We start from the raw sequence: 11,968 nt of genomic DNA on the forward strand, positions 1-11,968 counted from the left end.
ACCCAGAATATTTCTATAAACATCACGTAATTGAAAATACTTCTGAGTATTTTTCCAATTTAATATAATTTTTTCATTACAAATCATATTGATAGCATAACAATTTGAGTGAAAATTTAAATTGACATGAATTTCAGAATTTCTTAGTATTTGATATGTCCTGCTTTTTCTTTAGTGACAGCATGCACTCGAGCTAACATGGACTCCACAAGTGTGTTAAAACCCCGATGATCCATGTTGATGATCTGAGAATGTTCCAAAGAGCATCTTGTGTTCTATAATGGAAGCAAGGAAATCTGACTTTTCGTACAAAAGTACTTAACATGGTCAGTGTCACAGAAATTAACTAGAAATGTTCTAAAATGACCTAGAAATTTAATGTCATAACTTTAATTTGTTTAAATATCAGAACTTTCCATTCATTCCAGGTTCTGGTTATTTTAAACATGGTTTCAGACCCCATTATATCTTCCTTGCTAGTTTACAGGGAGTATAGAAGGAATCATGTATATGCCATCACATCAGCAATACAACTCACTTACACACAGATCTCTAACTTTCAGACAAGGGCTAAGGGCTATGAACTGGTTAAAGTTAATGGGTGAGGGGACATGTGAGCTACTGTGGTGGGTTTGGGCTGGGTTTGATCCCTGTGACTCCAGAACAGTTAATTCACTCTTTGGGTGTGGCAGGGAGTGTAGGAGTATGTGCTGCAGATATCATGAGAGTGGGCTCGGCATTTCAGATGTGCCTCTTTGTGTGACATTCTTTTGACATTGCGGTACAGCTCGTCCTGCAACATTCCACCTGCTGTCACTAAACGTTTTCTGTTCTACAGTACATTTCATTATAAAGTTACAAACCTTCCCTGTCATATCCGATGATAAGGCAGGCGTTACCAGTAATCTGTGATTTGCTTCCTTAGGATGTCCACTAGAATGTCGAGATGTCACTATAAAACTGGACTTTTTATATGTGTAATGTACTGTGAGAAAGTCTAAGGTAACCTTACAAAATCATGTTTAAAGCTGTTTATTTTCAGTATAGGCAGTACGGATTCACTTGCTTTTTAAAGTATTATAAATGCATTTTTCTCAATAAAAGTATGAATTAAAAAATAGTAACAATATGGTTATACAGAATTTATTATGAGATGGCTTAATGATGTGTTTGATACCTAAACCTTTGCTTAAAGCATCAGTGACTTGCCTAATTCTGGGTGGCGGAGGACGAATCTCAGTTGCCTCCGTGTCTGAGACCGTCAACCCGTGCATCTTATCACGTGGCTTGTTGAGCACGTTATCGCGGTGGATGGCGGCTTCACGCCATCCACCGCGGCATCCACGCACAACTCACCACGCGTCCCACCGAGAGGGAACCACATTATGGTGACCACGAGGAGGTTACCCCATGTGACTCTACCCTCCCTAGCAACCAGACCAATTTGATTGCTTAGGAAACCTGGCTGGAGTCACTCAGCACACCCTGGGATTCGAACTCGCGAACTACCTGAGCTACCCAGGCCCCCACTTTGCAGACCTTTTACATGCACAAAGAGCTATGTTACACACTAAAGGAAGGGTAAAATCCCAAAAAGCATAATAGGGCCTCTTTAACTTAATGAAGTATTGATTAGCTGAACCAGCTATGCAAGTAGTGAAATTTGCCAAATACAATATAGTGTATATAGTATGCACTACACAGGACTATTACTGTAGTAACTCAAGAAGGGATTATTTTAAATCACTACTGTAAGTTGACAGACATACAGTTGCAATCAAAATTATTCAACCCCCCTGACCAGCAATACATTCTGGTGATGTGAATTAAAACACATAAACTAAAACCTCAGTAAACAAAGTAAGTTTTTCATACACATTTGAGTGATTTTGAGAACAAAGAGTTCAGTTTACCCAAATTTTAAAATAAAAAATAACTAATTCTCTCCACAAATGTCATGTCAAAAATATTCAACCCCCAAAGTCAATCATTTCTGGAGCATCCTTTATCCTTAATAACAGCAAATAAATGTTTCAGGTAAGTGTTCTCAGGCTTCGGACACCTCTCTATTAGAATTTATACACATTTCTCATGAGCAAAAGCTTCCAGCTCATTGACATTCTTTGGTTTCTGAGTTGCCACTGCTTCCTTGAAATCCCAACAAAGGTTTGCAATGGGATTTTAATGATGGACTGAAAGGGCCATTTAAGGACATTCCACGACCTATCTCTGAAAACAGATTTTGGACAACTTGGATGTATCCTTGGTGTTACTGTCTTGCTGGAAAGTCCAGTGATCACCGAGCTTCAATTTACACACTGAAGGCATCACATTTTTCATGCCAAAATGGCCTGATACCTGAAATTATCCATGGTGTCAGTCACATAGTCAGGATAGCCGTTTCCTGCAGCTGCAAAACACCCCATAACAGGACTGACCCACCTCCATGCTTGACTGTACGGATGGTGTCGTTCTTGTCATCACCTTGTCATCTTACTCCAGACGTACTGCTGACCCATGGGTCTAAAACTCATTTTCAGTTAGTGTCATATGTCTATAAAACCTTCTTCCAGGACTCTACAGGTCTTTCCTAATTACTTCTTGAATATTCAAGTCAACATTTCCCTTGGTGAAGTTTTGCTTTCTTCCACACCCCAAGAAGGTTGCTGTTGTACCATATTTAAAAAATGTATTAATGGTGCTGCCAACTTTGTCTACTGGAAATTGAAGTGCCTTGGAAATTTACTTTTAGCCATGACCTTTTTTTGTGTAATGAAATAATCTCCTCTATTAGCTTTTGAGACTTTTGTATTTTGCATAGAAATACATTTTTGCTTACAATGCTAAACTTAAATTTTAAAACTTAAATAAGTGCCATTACAGACTGATGACTTAATTTTGTTTTAAAACAAATACTTTTGTAGCCTTACATATTTAAGAAACAGCTACATGCAATAGGGGGTGAATAATTATGACATGGCTGTATTTTTAAAAAATCCTGCTATTTAGAAATATTAAGTTATATATTCACACTATGACTTTGAATGTGTCACTCAACTGATATAGATGTAAAGTTTAAAAATTCTGTAAATCCTTACTGTCTTGGGGGGTTGAATAATTTTGATTGCAACTGTAAGAGCATTGTTTTGCCTCCACAAGGAAATTCAGCAAGCCATAGCCCATCAAACTGGATTTTCAAGATGGTATTATTCAAGTCTTCATAAAAATGAATTTCAGAAACTACAAAGAATGAGGTCAGAAAATAGGGAAACCCAAAAATCTTTCTGCATCTGAGTAATGGTACTTAAAGAGATCACTTCTTTTAAGAACAGATCACTTCCCAAGGATTCACAGGAGATACAGGGAAATGCTTGCACAGAATTTGAGAGTCATCAGACATGAAGATGATTCAACCTGATGAGAAGAAGCGGACTTGTAGGGCGTGTTGAAACAAGTCTTGAAAAAAGAAGAACATGAAGAACAGATTTAACTATGCAATGCCCACAAACATGGAATGATAAACAGGGCAAGAAAGTTTTCAAATTTGTTTTATTTTTTTATTCACTAAGTACACTCAAAAAAAATAAATAAATAAATAAATAAAAAGAGGAAGACGAAGAAGAACTAAACACAGATTTAAGGTGAAGCATTTATGCAAATCATGCAAGACACATACAATAATTTACTACAGGTCTATCCAAAGAAAGTATGTAGCATTGTACCAAATAGGATAACTTTTGCATTCAAAGGGAGCCCATACAAATAACTGTTTTGTTTAAAAAATGAATAAATATTCATTCTTATGTTACGCTTTTCTTTTTACTACCAAATAAAGTTTATGACATTACTGTTTATTTATATTTATTCTTATTTTATGCAAAGAAAGCTGAACACAAGTTTTAAACAATGTCACCAGATTCCAGGCAGAGGTGACCCATAAACTATGAATGACAAAAGTATTTATTACCATTGTGCTTGAGGACAAAGCTTTTTACTCCAAATTGTTCAAGAGGATTGTCTCTGTGATCACAATACTTTAATTTTCTCTGGATGTGAAATGATGTGTAACTGTTCTTTCCTCACATCATGTGTGTTATTCATTGGACTGTTTTTTATTAATATTGGTTATTGCCAAATAAGTTCATATTAACTGTGATGATTGATACCATAAAAAAAATCACTGTGCATTTTCAGTAAATTACTAGTTACTGTTTGCCATACTTTCATAGCAATATAATAGTTAATTTATATTATTAATGGTTGATAACAGTTGATAAATAAATTAATAAATTATAAATTAATTAAATTAACTGTATACAGTACTTTGACTTCACAGTGACCAAGATCATGAAATTATTGTAATGTAGCAGTATTGCACAGAATCACAATGATTAGCTTAATTTGCAGGACAGTAATCTGGTATTTACAGAATAACTGTTAAGTATTGTCATAGTCAGTAGCTTCCCTTAAGTTAAAAAATGTAAAACTCCAACTTGAGTGAACTGGTAAGAATCACTGGTACAAAAGTCTCTGTAAAGGAACATATAACCAGTACATATTGTTAATTATTTTATTGGCCTTGGTCCTGGACATATACAACAGAAGGTGCAGGACCAAGGCCAATAAAATTATTAAGGACTCGAGCCACCCTAACAATAGTGTGTTTACACTGCTGCGGTCAGGACGCCGTTATCGCTGTCTCAAAGCCAATACAGAGAGGCTCAGGAAGAGCTACTTTCATCAAGCCATTTGGATTATGAATGAATGTCACTGATTGACTGGTGAGCAATATTAAGTAATTGGGACTTTAAACCTCATGAGCCAATTGACTCGCTTACGCACTAAGTCACTTTGCACTCAATTCGTATATAATGCATATTATTGCCAACACGTATATGTAAGTATATGTACACTATATTGCCAAAAGTATTCGCTCACCCATCCAAATAATTGAATTCAGGTGTTCCAATCACTTCCATGGCCACAGGTGTATAAAATGAAGCACCTAGGCATGCAGACTGCTTCTACAAACATTTGTGAAAGAATGGGCCGCTCTCAGGAGCTCAGTGAATTCCAGCGTGGTACTGTGATAGGATGCCACCTGTGCAACAAGTCCAGTTGTGAAATTTCCTCACTACTAAATATTCCACAGTCAACTGTCAGTGGTATTATAACAAAGTGGAAGCGATTGGGAATGACAGCAACTCAGCCACGAAGTGGTAGGCCATGTAAAATGACAGAGCGGGGTCAGCGGATGCTGAGGCAATCGCTACAGACCTCCAAAGTTCATGTGGCCTTCAGATTAGCTCAAGAACAGTGCGTAGAGAGCTTCATGGAATGGGTTTCCATGGCCGAGCAGCTGCATCCAAGCCATACATCACCAAGTGCAATGCAAAGCGTCGGATGCAGTGGTGTAAAGCACGCCGCCACTGGACTTTAGAGCAGTGGTGACGCGTTCTCTGGAGTGACGAATCATGCTTCTCCATCTGGCAATCTGATGGACGAGTCTGGGTTTGGCGGTTGCCAGGAGAACGGTACTTGTCTGACTGCATGTGCCAACTGTGAAGTTTGGTGGAGGGGGGATTATGGTGTGGGGTTGTTTTTCAGGAGCTGGGCTTGGCCCCTTAGTTCCAGTGAAAGGAACTCTGAATGCTTCAGCATACCAAGAGATTTTGGACAATTCCATGCTCCCAACTTTGTGGGAACAGTTTGGGGATGGCCCCTTCCTGTTCCAACATGACTGCGCACCAGTGCACAAAGCAAGGTCCATAAAGACATGGATGAGCGAGTTTGGTGTGGAAGAACTTGACTGGCCTGCACAGAGTCCTGACCTCAACCCGATAGAGCACCTTTGGGATGAATTTGAGCGAAGACTGTGAGCCAGGCCTTCTCGTCCAACATCAGTGTCTGACCTCACAAATGCGCTTCTGGAAGAATGGTCAAAAATTCCCATAAACACACTCCTAAACCTTGTGGAAAGCCTTCTCAGAATAGTTGAAGCTGTTATAGCTGCAAAGGGTGGGCCGACGTCATATTAAACCCTATGGATTAAGAATGGGATGTCACTTAAGTTCATATGCGTCTAAAGGCAGGTGAGCGAATACTTTTGGCAATATAGTGTATGTATACACAGTATATGTGAGTATAGGTGTGAATATAAATTAATGTACACTGGCGGCCAAAAGTTTGGAATAATGTACAGATTTTGCTGTTTCGGAAGGAAATTGGTACTTTAATTTACCAAAGTGGCATGCAACTGATCACAAAGTATAAAAGCACCATCACTATTTAAAAAAATAATAATTTTTGATTAAATCTAGACAGGCCCCATTTCCAGCAGCCACCATGAACTAGCTGGAAAAGACAACCATGGCAACTCATGACACAAGTCTTTTGACTGCAGCTAGACGAATATGTACACAGTATACATGTCCCAATTCCAATTCTCTTCTTTGAAACTTTTGCCTTTTCTTCTTAACAAAAAACACACATAGCGGCAATACAACCACTTTCAAACACTGCCAACAAAAGGGGGGATTTTACATCTCAACTGTTAATAACCACAGTTTAAATTGATAACCATTCTCACCAAATTGTGGTAATAAACGTCTGACCTTCTCAATATTACATGTGTTTCATGCAGGGCTGGATCTAAGGGGGTGCTGGGGTGGGCTTAACCCCCCCAAATGATCCCTATGCCCCCCAAGTGCAAGTGAAGGGTTGAATTGTATTGTCATGATGCTAACCCTAACCCCAACCCCAACTCTAATTAAATGTGCTGTAACTGAAGACACATGTATTTTATCTTGAAAGTAAATTTCTAATTTATATTTGAACTGCACTGAACTAGACTGGCTTCAAGTGTAAACTGAGCTCAACTGAATTCATTGATTTCAACTCTGAATGTGAATATCTGAGAATAAATAGATCTTAGTGCTAATGATCTTCAACTCTAAAGTTAGTGCCAAAGCAATAACAGCCAGTGTGGATGGGTAATTTTCTCAAACTGTTGTGGGTGTTGGTTGAACAAAGAATGCATCATCAAAAATTGAAACATGATCTATGACTGCAGAACTGTGGTGTAAAGTGCAAATTTTCCATTGCTAAGCAACTGTAAGTGTCATGTATAATATTTCAACTCTTGACTTTTGATTTCAACTAAGACTTGGTTTAAAATCCCTTTACAACACAACTGCATATTTCACTGTAACTGGGAGTTGAACCTATACTTTTGGCACATATGTGGTCCAAAAGTCTGAGACCACATTAAAAATCTAGAATTTAAATTCTAATTTTAACCTGGAAATAAACAAAAAACAGTAGGGTTTTGAAAAATTTAAAATAAAGAAACATTAAATGAAAAATACATACAATAAATAAGGAATATTTAAGATTGTGCACTATTTCTAGGTGACTAATCAAATGTAAGAAATTTTGTGACTATGTTTTTTGTACAAAAATTCAGATTTTCTTGCTTCCATTGAAGCTTCCATTCTCAGAAAATGCTGGGATAACATGGATCATCAGGTTTTCCACAAACTTGTGGAGTCCATGCCATCTTAAATACATTAAATTCATGGTAAGTTTTCAGTTCAACTTTTCACTTTATTTATTGGAGATAACAAGTTGAGGGTGCAAAGTCACATATACCTTTACCAGTTAATTGGCAAATATTTATAATCGCCTGTCTATCCATGTTACTGCATATGTGTGTGCATTAATTAGGAGGTTTTATGTCTGGGAAATCCTTTTAGTTTTTGTTTCCCTGACTGCACCAAAGAACAGGAAAATCTCATTCAGAATATTCAGGGATGGGACGGCGTTTCATTGTACACCTAAGCAAACTGCTTTTTCAAAGCCAGACTTGAAAGAAACCAGAATCCAGTTGCCCAAACACCAGGTAGAGAGGAGGTAAATGCAGGTTTCCTCCACCATATGCAGAAATACCACCAGAAATCTTTTCCTGCTCATAATCTTCCTGCAGATGCATCTGATCTGGTCAAAGAGAGGAAGACAAACCGAAACACAAAAGCCTTTATTCCAAAGACTGAGGAGACTGAATCATTAGGATTGTTATTTGTCTGAACATTTTGTCTGCAAATATTGGACAAAGCTGAAATATTATACTAAAAATATTTATTTGTGTTCAACAGAAGAACGAAAGTTAAACACATCTGGGATGGCATGAGGGTGAGTAAATGATGAGAGAATTTTCATTTTTGGGTGAACTAATACCTTTTTGTATTTTTAAAGATTTATTTGTCATGAGCTAGTGAAATCAAGAATTTTGTTTTAAACTCTGAAAATCTTAAGAGGAAACATGCACTTTCCCTTATACATTCATACATATTTTAACCTACAGTTTTGATATTAATAAAAGTTAATGGGCATGTCATGCTTCAAGTATCCATTCATCTGTAATGCTTGATTGTTGTAATCCTAGTTCAAGAGATTTAAACAGAGGACCCACACACACAACCAGAGAGCATTTCTGAAAACAACAACATTTCCTACAGCTTAGACACTCGATTCCAAGTTTTGAGCTGGCAGTTTGAGAGAATCTCTAGAGAGCTCCGCTTGTTCAAAGCTACAACAGAGCACAACCTGAATTCCCTTAAATCCTGGACATAAAATCTACATAAAAAGACCAAGAGTCTTGATTCAAAGCTGGCCAACATGATGAGAGCTCTAAGGAAGAACAACCAGCTCAACATCAGACCAATCCAAAGAAAGATCAGTGCTCTCCAACCTGAGTCATGAGATCCGGAAACAGCAAAGTCACACTGGCTCTTTGGAATCCCTGAGGAATCAAGTTCAAGTTTGGATGCATGACTTTCAGGACTCTCTCAAAAAGCATCAGACCCAGATAAAGCAGTTGGAGTGTCAGATACTGGATATGTTTCAGTTTTGTTCAGCTTCCAAGGCAGGAGTTTTACATTTAGATGGCCTCACTTCTAACGGGAAGCAACAGGGTCTGGTGGTGAGGCATGTCCTGCCTAAATTGTCTAAAGAACACAGGGTGAGAGATAAATTGCCACATCATGGGCCCACGACACAACCACAGGTTTACAAAATAAGAGAGAAACAACAGGGATCCAGGCAGAGCACTGTACAGCCAACAGCCCAGCCTGAAGAGGAGCTTTTCAGCTTCCTCTTAGACAAAAAGTCCCACATAACCAAACGCCAAAGGAAGAAGCTCGAAGTAAGACTTTTGAAAACTCATTTTAATTTAAAGGTTAAGTGTGCAATTTTTTTTATATTAAAATGTTATCTCCTATCCCAGCATAAAGGGATAGTTCACTCAAAAATGAAAATTCTCTTATCATTTACTCACCGTCATGCCTTCCCAGATGTGTATGCCATCCATAAGACTCCAGTGGTTTAATCTATGACTAGAAGCGATATGATAGGTGTGGGTGAGAAACAGATCAGTATTTAAGTCCTTTTTTACTATAAATCTCCACTTTCACTTTAACATTCGAAATGTGAAAGAACATGAAATTGGTGATTAATAGTAGAAAATTATTTAAATATAGATCTGTTTCTCACCCACACCTATCATATCGCATCTAGACATAGATTAAACCACTGGAGTCTTATGGATTACTTTTATGTGGCCTTTATGTGATTTTTGGAGCTTCAGATTTCTGGCCACCATTCACTTGCATTGTAAGGACCAACAGAGCTGAGATGTTCTTCTAAAAATCTTTGTTTGTGCTCTGCAGAAGAAAGAAACACATCTGGGATGGCATGAATTTTCATCTTTGGGTGAACTATTCCTTTAATATGCAGTCAACTATAAGTAAGCCATTTGTAAGTTGATTTCCCCAATGGTGTACAAACTATGGCTCTGTGGAGCTATTAAAACATTGCTCTGTTTCTTTGAGAATCCTGAATAGTCTGACATAGCAACACTGGCTCAATGGGATGAGTTTAGGGAAGGACTTTCTGTTTGTTCAACCAGTGGAAGAAATGGAGAAACTTTGTGTATAAATTTTATTCAAACTATCTGAAAATGAATTTTAATTTAAATTGTATACCCTCATCAACAGTTTGGACAGAAAAAATATATAAATATTATAGTAGTAAACTAGTAGCCTAGTCAAAATCATTACTTGTGTAAAAATTGTGTTCACGAGGCATTTGTTTTTGGCAGACCTAAATAAAACATTTAAGTTAAGTAAAAAGACAAATGTCAGACTACAAAAGGCTTTATGCCATTAAATATCTAATAATGATAATATATCATTCTTCAAGTATGCAGTGTGGGCTTGATGCTGCTGTTCCCATCTGCTTCCACTGAAAACTATGTCACCTTCCAGAGGAGTTTCCTAACTGGGATTCATGAACTCTCTATCTGCGCTTGGCTGAAAGTAGATGCAAAGTATGTTGGAACAATTCTTTCCTTTGCAACAGAGAACAATGACAATATGCACGTTCTCAATGGCCAGAATTCCAGGATTCTAGGAACTATGTACTTTGTGATTGGAGATCCAGCATATTGTGAACTGTCTGTGGAAAATATCTACTGGATCCAAGTTCCAGAAGGGTTATGAGATTCCTCCAGGGGGCTCTGTTGTCCTGGGGCAGGAACAGGACTCTCTTGGAGGGGGCTTTGATGAAGCTGAGGTTTTAGTGGACAGACTGGCTGGCTTTGCAATGTGGACTCTAACCCTGAGCCTGGGGAGGTATTTGGCCTGGCCACTGGCAGAGGGTTGCCACGAGGAACAGAGCTCAGCCTGGATAATGTAGGCCAGCTGTTTTTGGCTCTGTGCAACATGTAACCTATGAGTGTCTGGAACACTGCATGTAATGGGACAAACCATAAAAAAAAAAACAACAACTCTGTAGAGTATATAATCAGTCAGCAAAACTTATTAAAAAAAATTCCAGTAACAACCAGTGAGCCTGTGTTATAAATTGTTTTTGTATTTTCATTTATTGTTTATATGGTATAGTAAAGTGTCATGTATCATATTTAAACTCTTGACTTATGATTTCAACTAAGACTTGGTTTAAAATCCCTTTAAAACACAACTGTATATTTCACTTTGTGATATTAAACTTCTACTAGACACTTATGGAAAATTGTATGAACACTATTATTTGCATGATTGTAAAGTTAAAGCTGCTGTAAGGTTGTATTTGAATACCATACATAAAATGTCCCTACTACCTGACAGATATCACTAAAATAGGTGTGCTGAGAAATAATACTTATCTCTGTAACAACCCTAAGCTGTGTAAATAGCAAACAAGTATCTGATAGCGGCCCTCGCCTGTTAGCCAATCAGAAAAATTGGAAGCAGCTCTCTGCCAATGGCGGGAGTCTGGGGCGGGACTAACGGTTTTCCCAAGAATGGAAGAGGAGGGGTACCGTGTTGAATCTTACAATATTTTTGCGATTCCGTTTGCTACCGGTAGTGGCGCAGAAATCGCTTACAGCAGCTTTAATATGACCAAAACTCCTCTAAAATACGATATATTATGAGCTATATTTCATTTAAACCACTAAACGTTTTTTCTAAGAGTGTTTTTTAGATGCCATGTCAGGTTAAAAACAATGTCAATTATTAAAAGCGCATCTTGAGGCACTGTGTCTAGCCTTTTTTTAGTGCAAGAAGGCATTCGGTTTGAACAGTCCCCAGAGTTACCATTTAGCCCGACTATTTTACCCAATATGGCGGATGTTGAAGAGGTAGTCTTGCCTTAAAGGCAAAAGAGCCAGTCATCTTTTAGATTCAGACATCAGCAGTCAGTTAACTTAAGAAAGCGAATGCGCATCAGCTGGAACGGCCCTAAAACAGTGTTTTTTGTGTTTTTTGTGTGTGATTTGAGCTAAAAAACCAGAAGGACAATTAATGATGCCATTGTTGTCAGATTTCACTGCTGATTTGAAATATTGAAACGGTCATAATCTTTGACCAACTTCATCAAATACAGTAATACTCTGAAAGTAGGTGTTTTT

General features: G+C 37.8%; 1 pseudogene; it reads left to right on the forward strand.

Moving 5' to 3' along the window:
* Positions 1-7,915: 7,915 nt before the first annotated feature.
* LOC127451521 (pentraxin-4-like) lies at positions 7,916-10,813 on the forward strand (annotated as a pseudogene).
* Positions 10,814-11,968: the final 1,155 nt, after the last annotated feature.

The sequence above is a fragment of the Myxocyprinus asiaticus genome, chromosome 14, assembly GCF_019703515.2.
Source record: "Myxocyprinus asiaticus isolate MX2 ecotype Aquarium Trade chromosome 14, UBuf_Myxa_2, whole genome shotgun sequence".
In the NCBI taxonomy this organism is placed as follows: Eukaryota; Metazoa; Chordata; class Actinopteri; order Cypriniformes; family Catostomidae; genus Myxocyprinus; species Myxocyprinus asiaticus.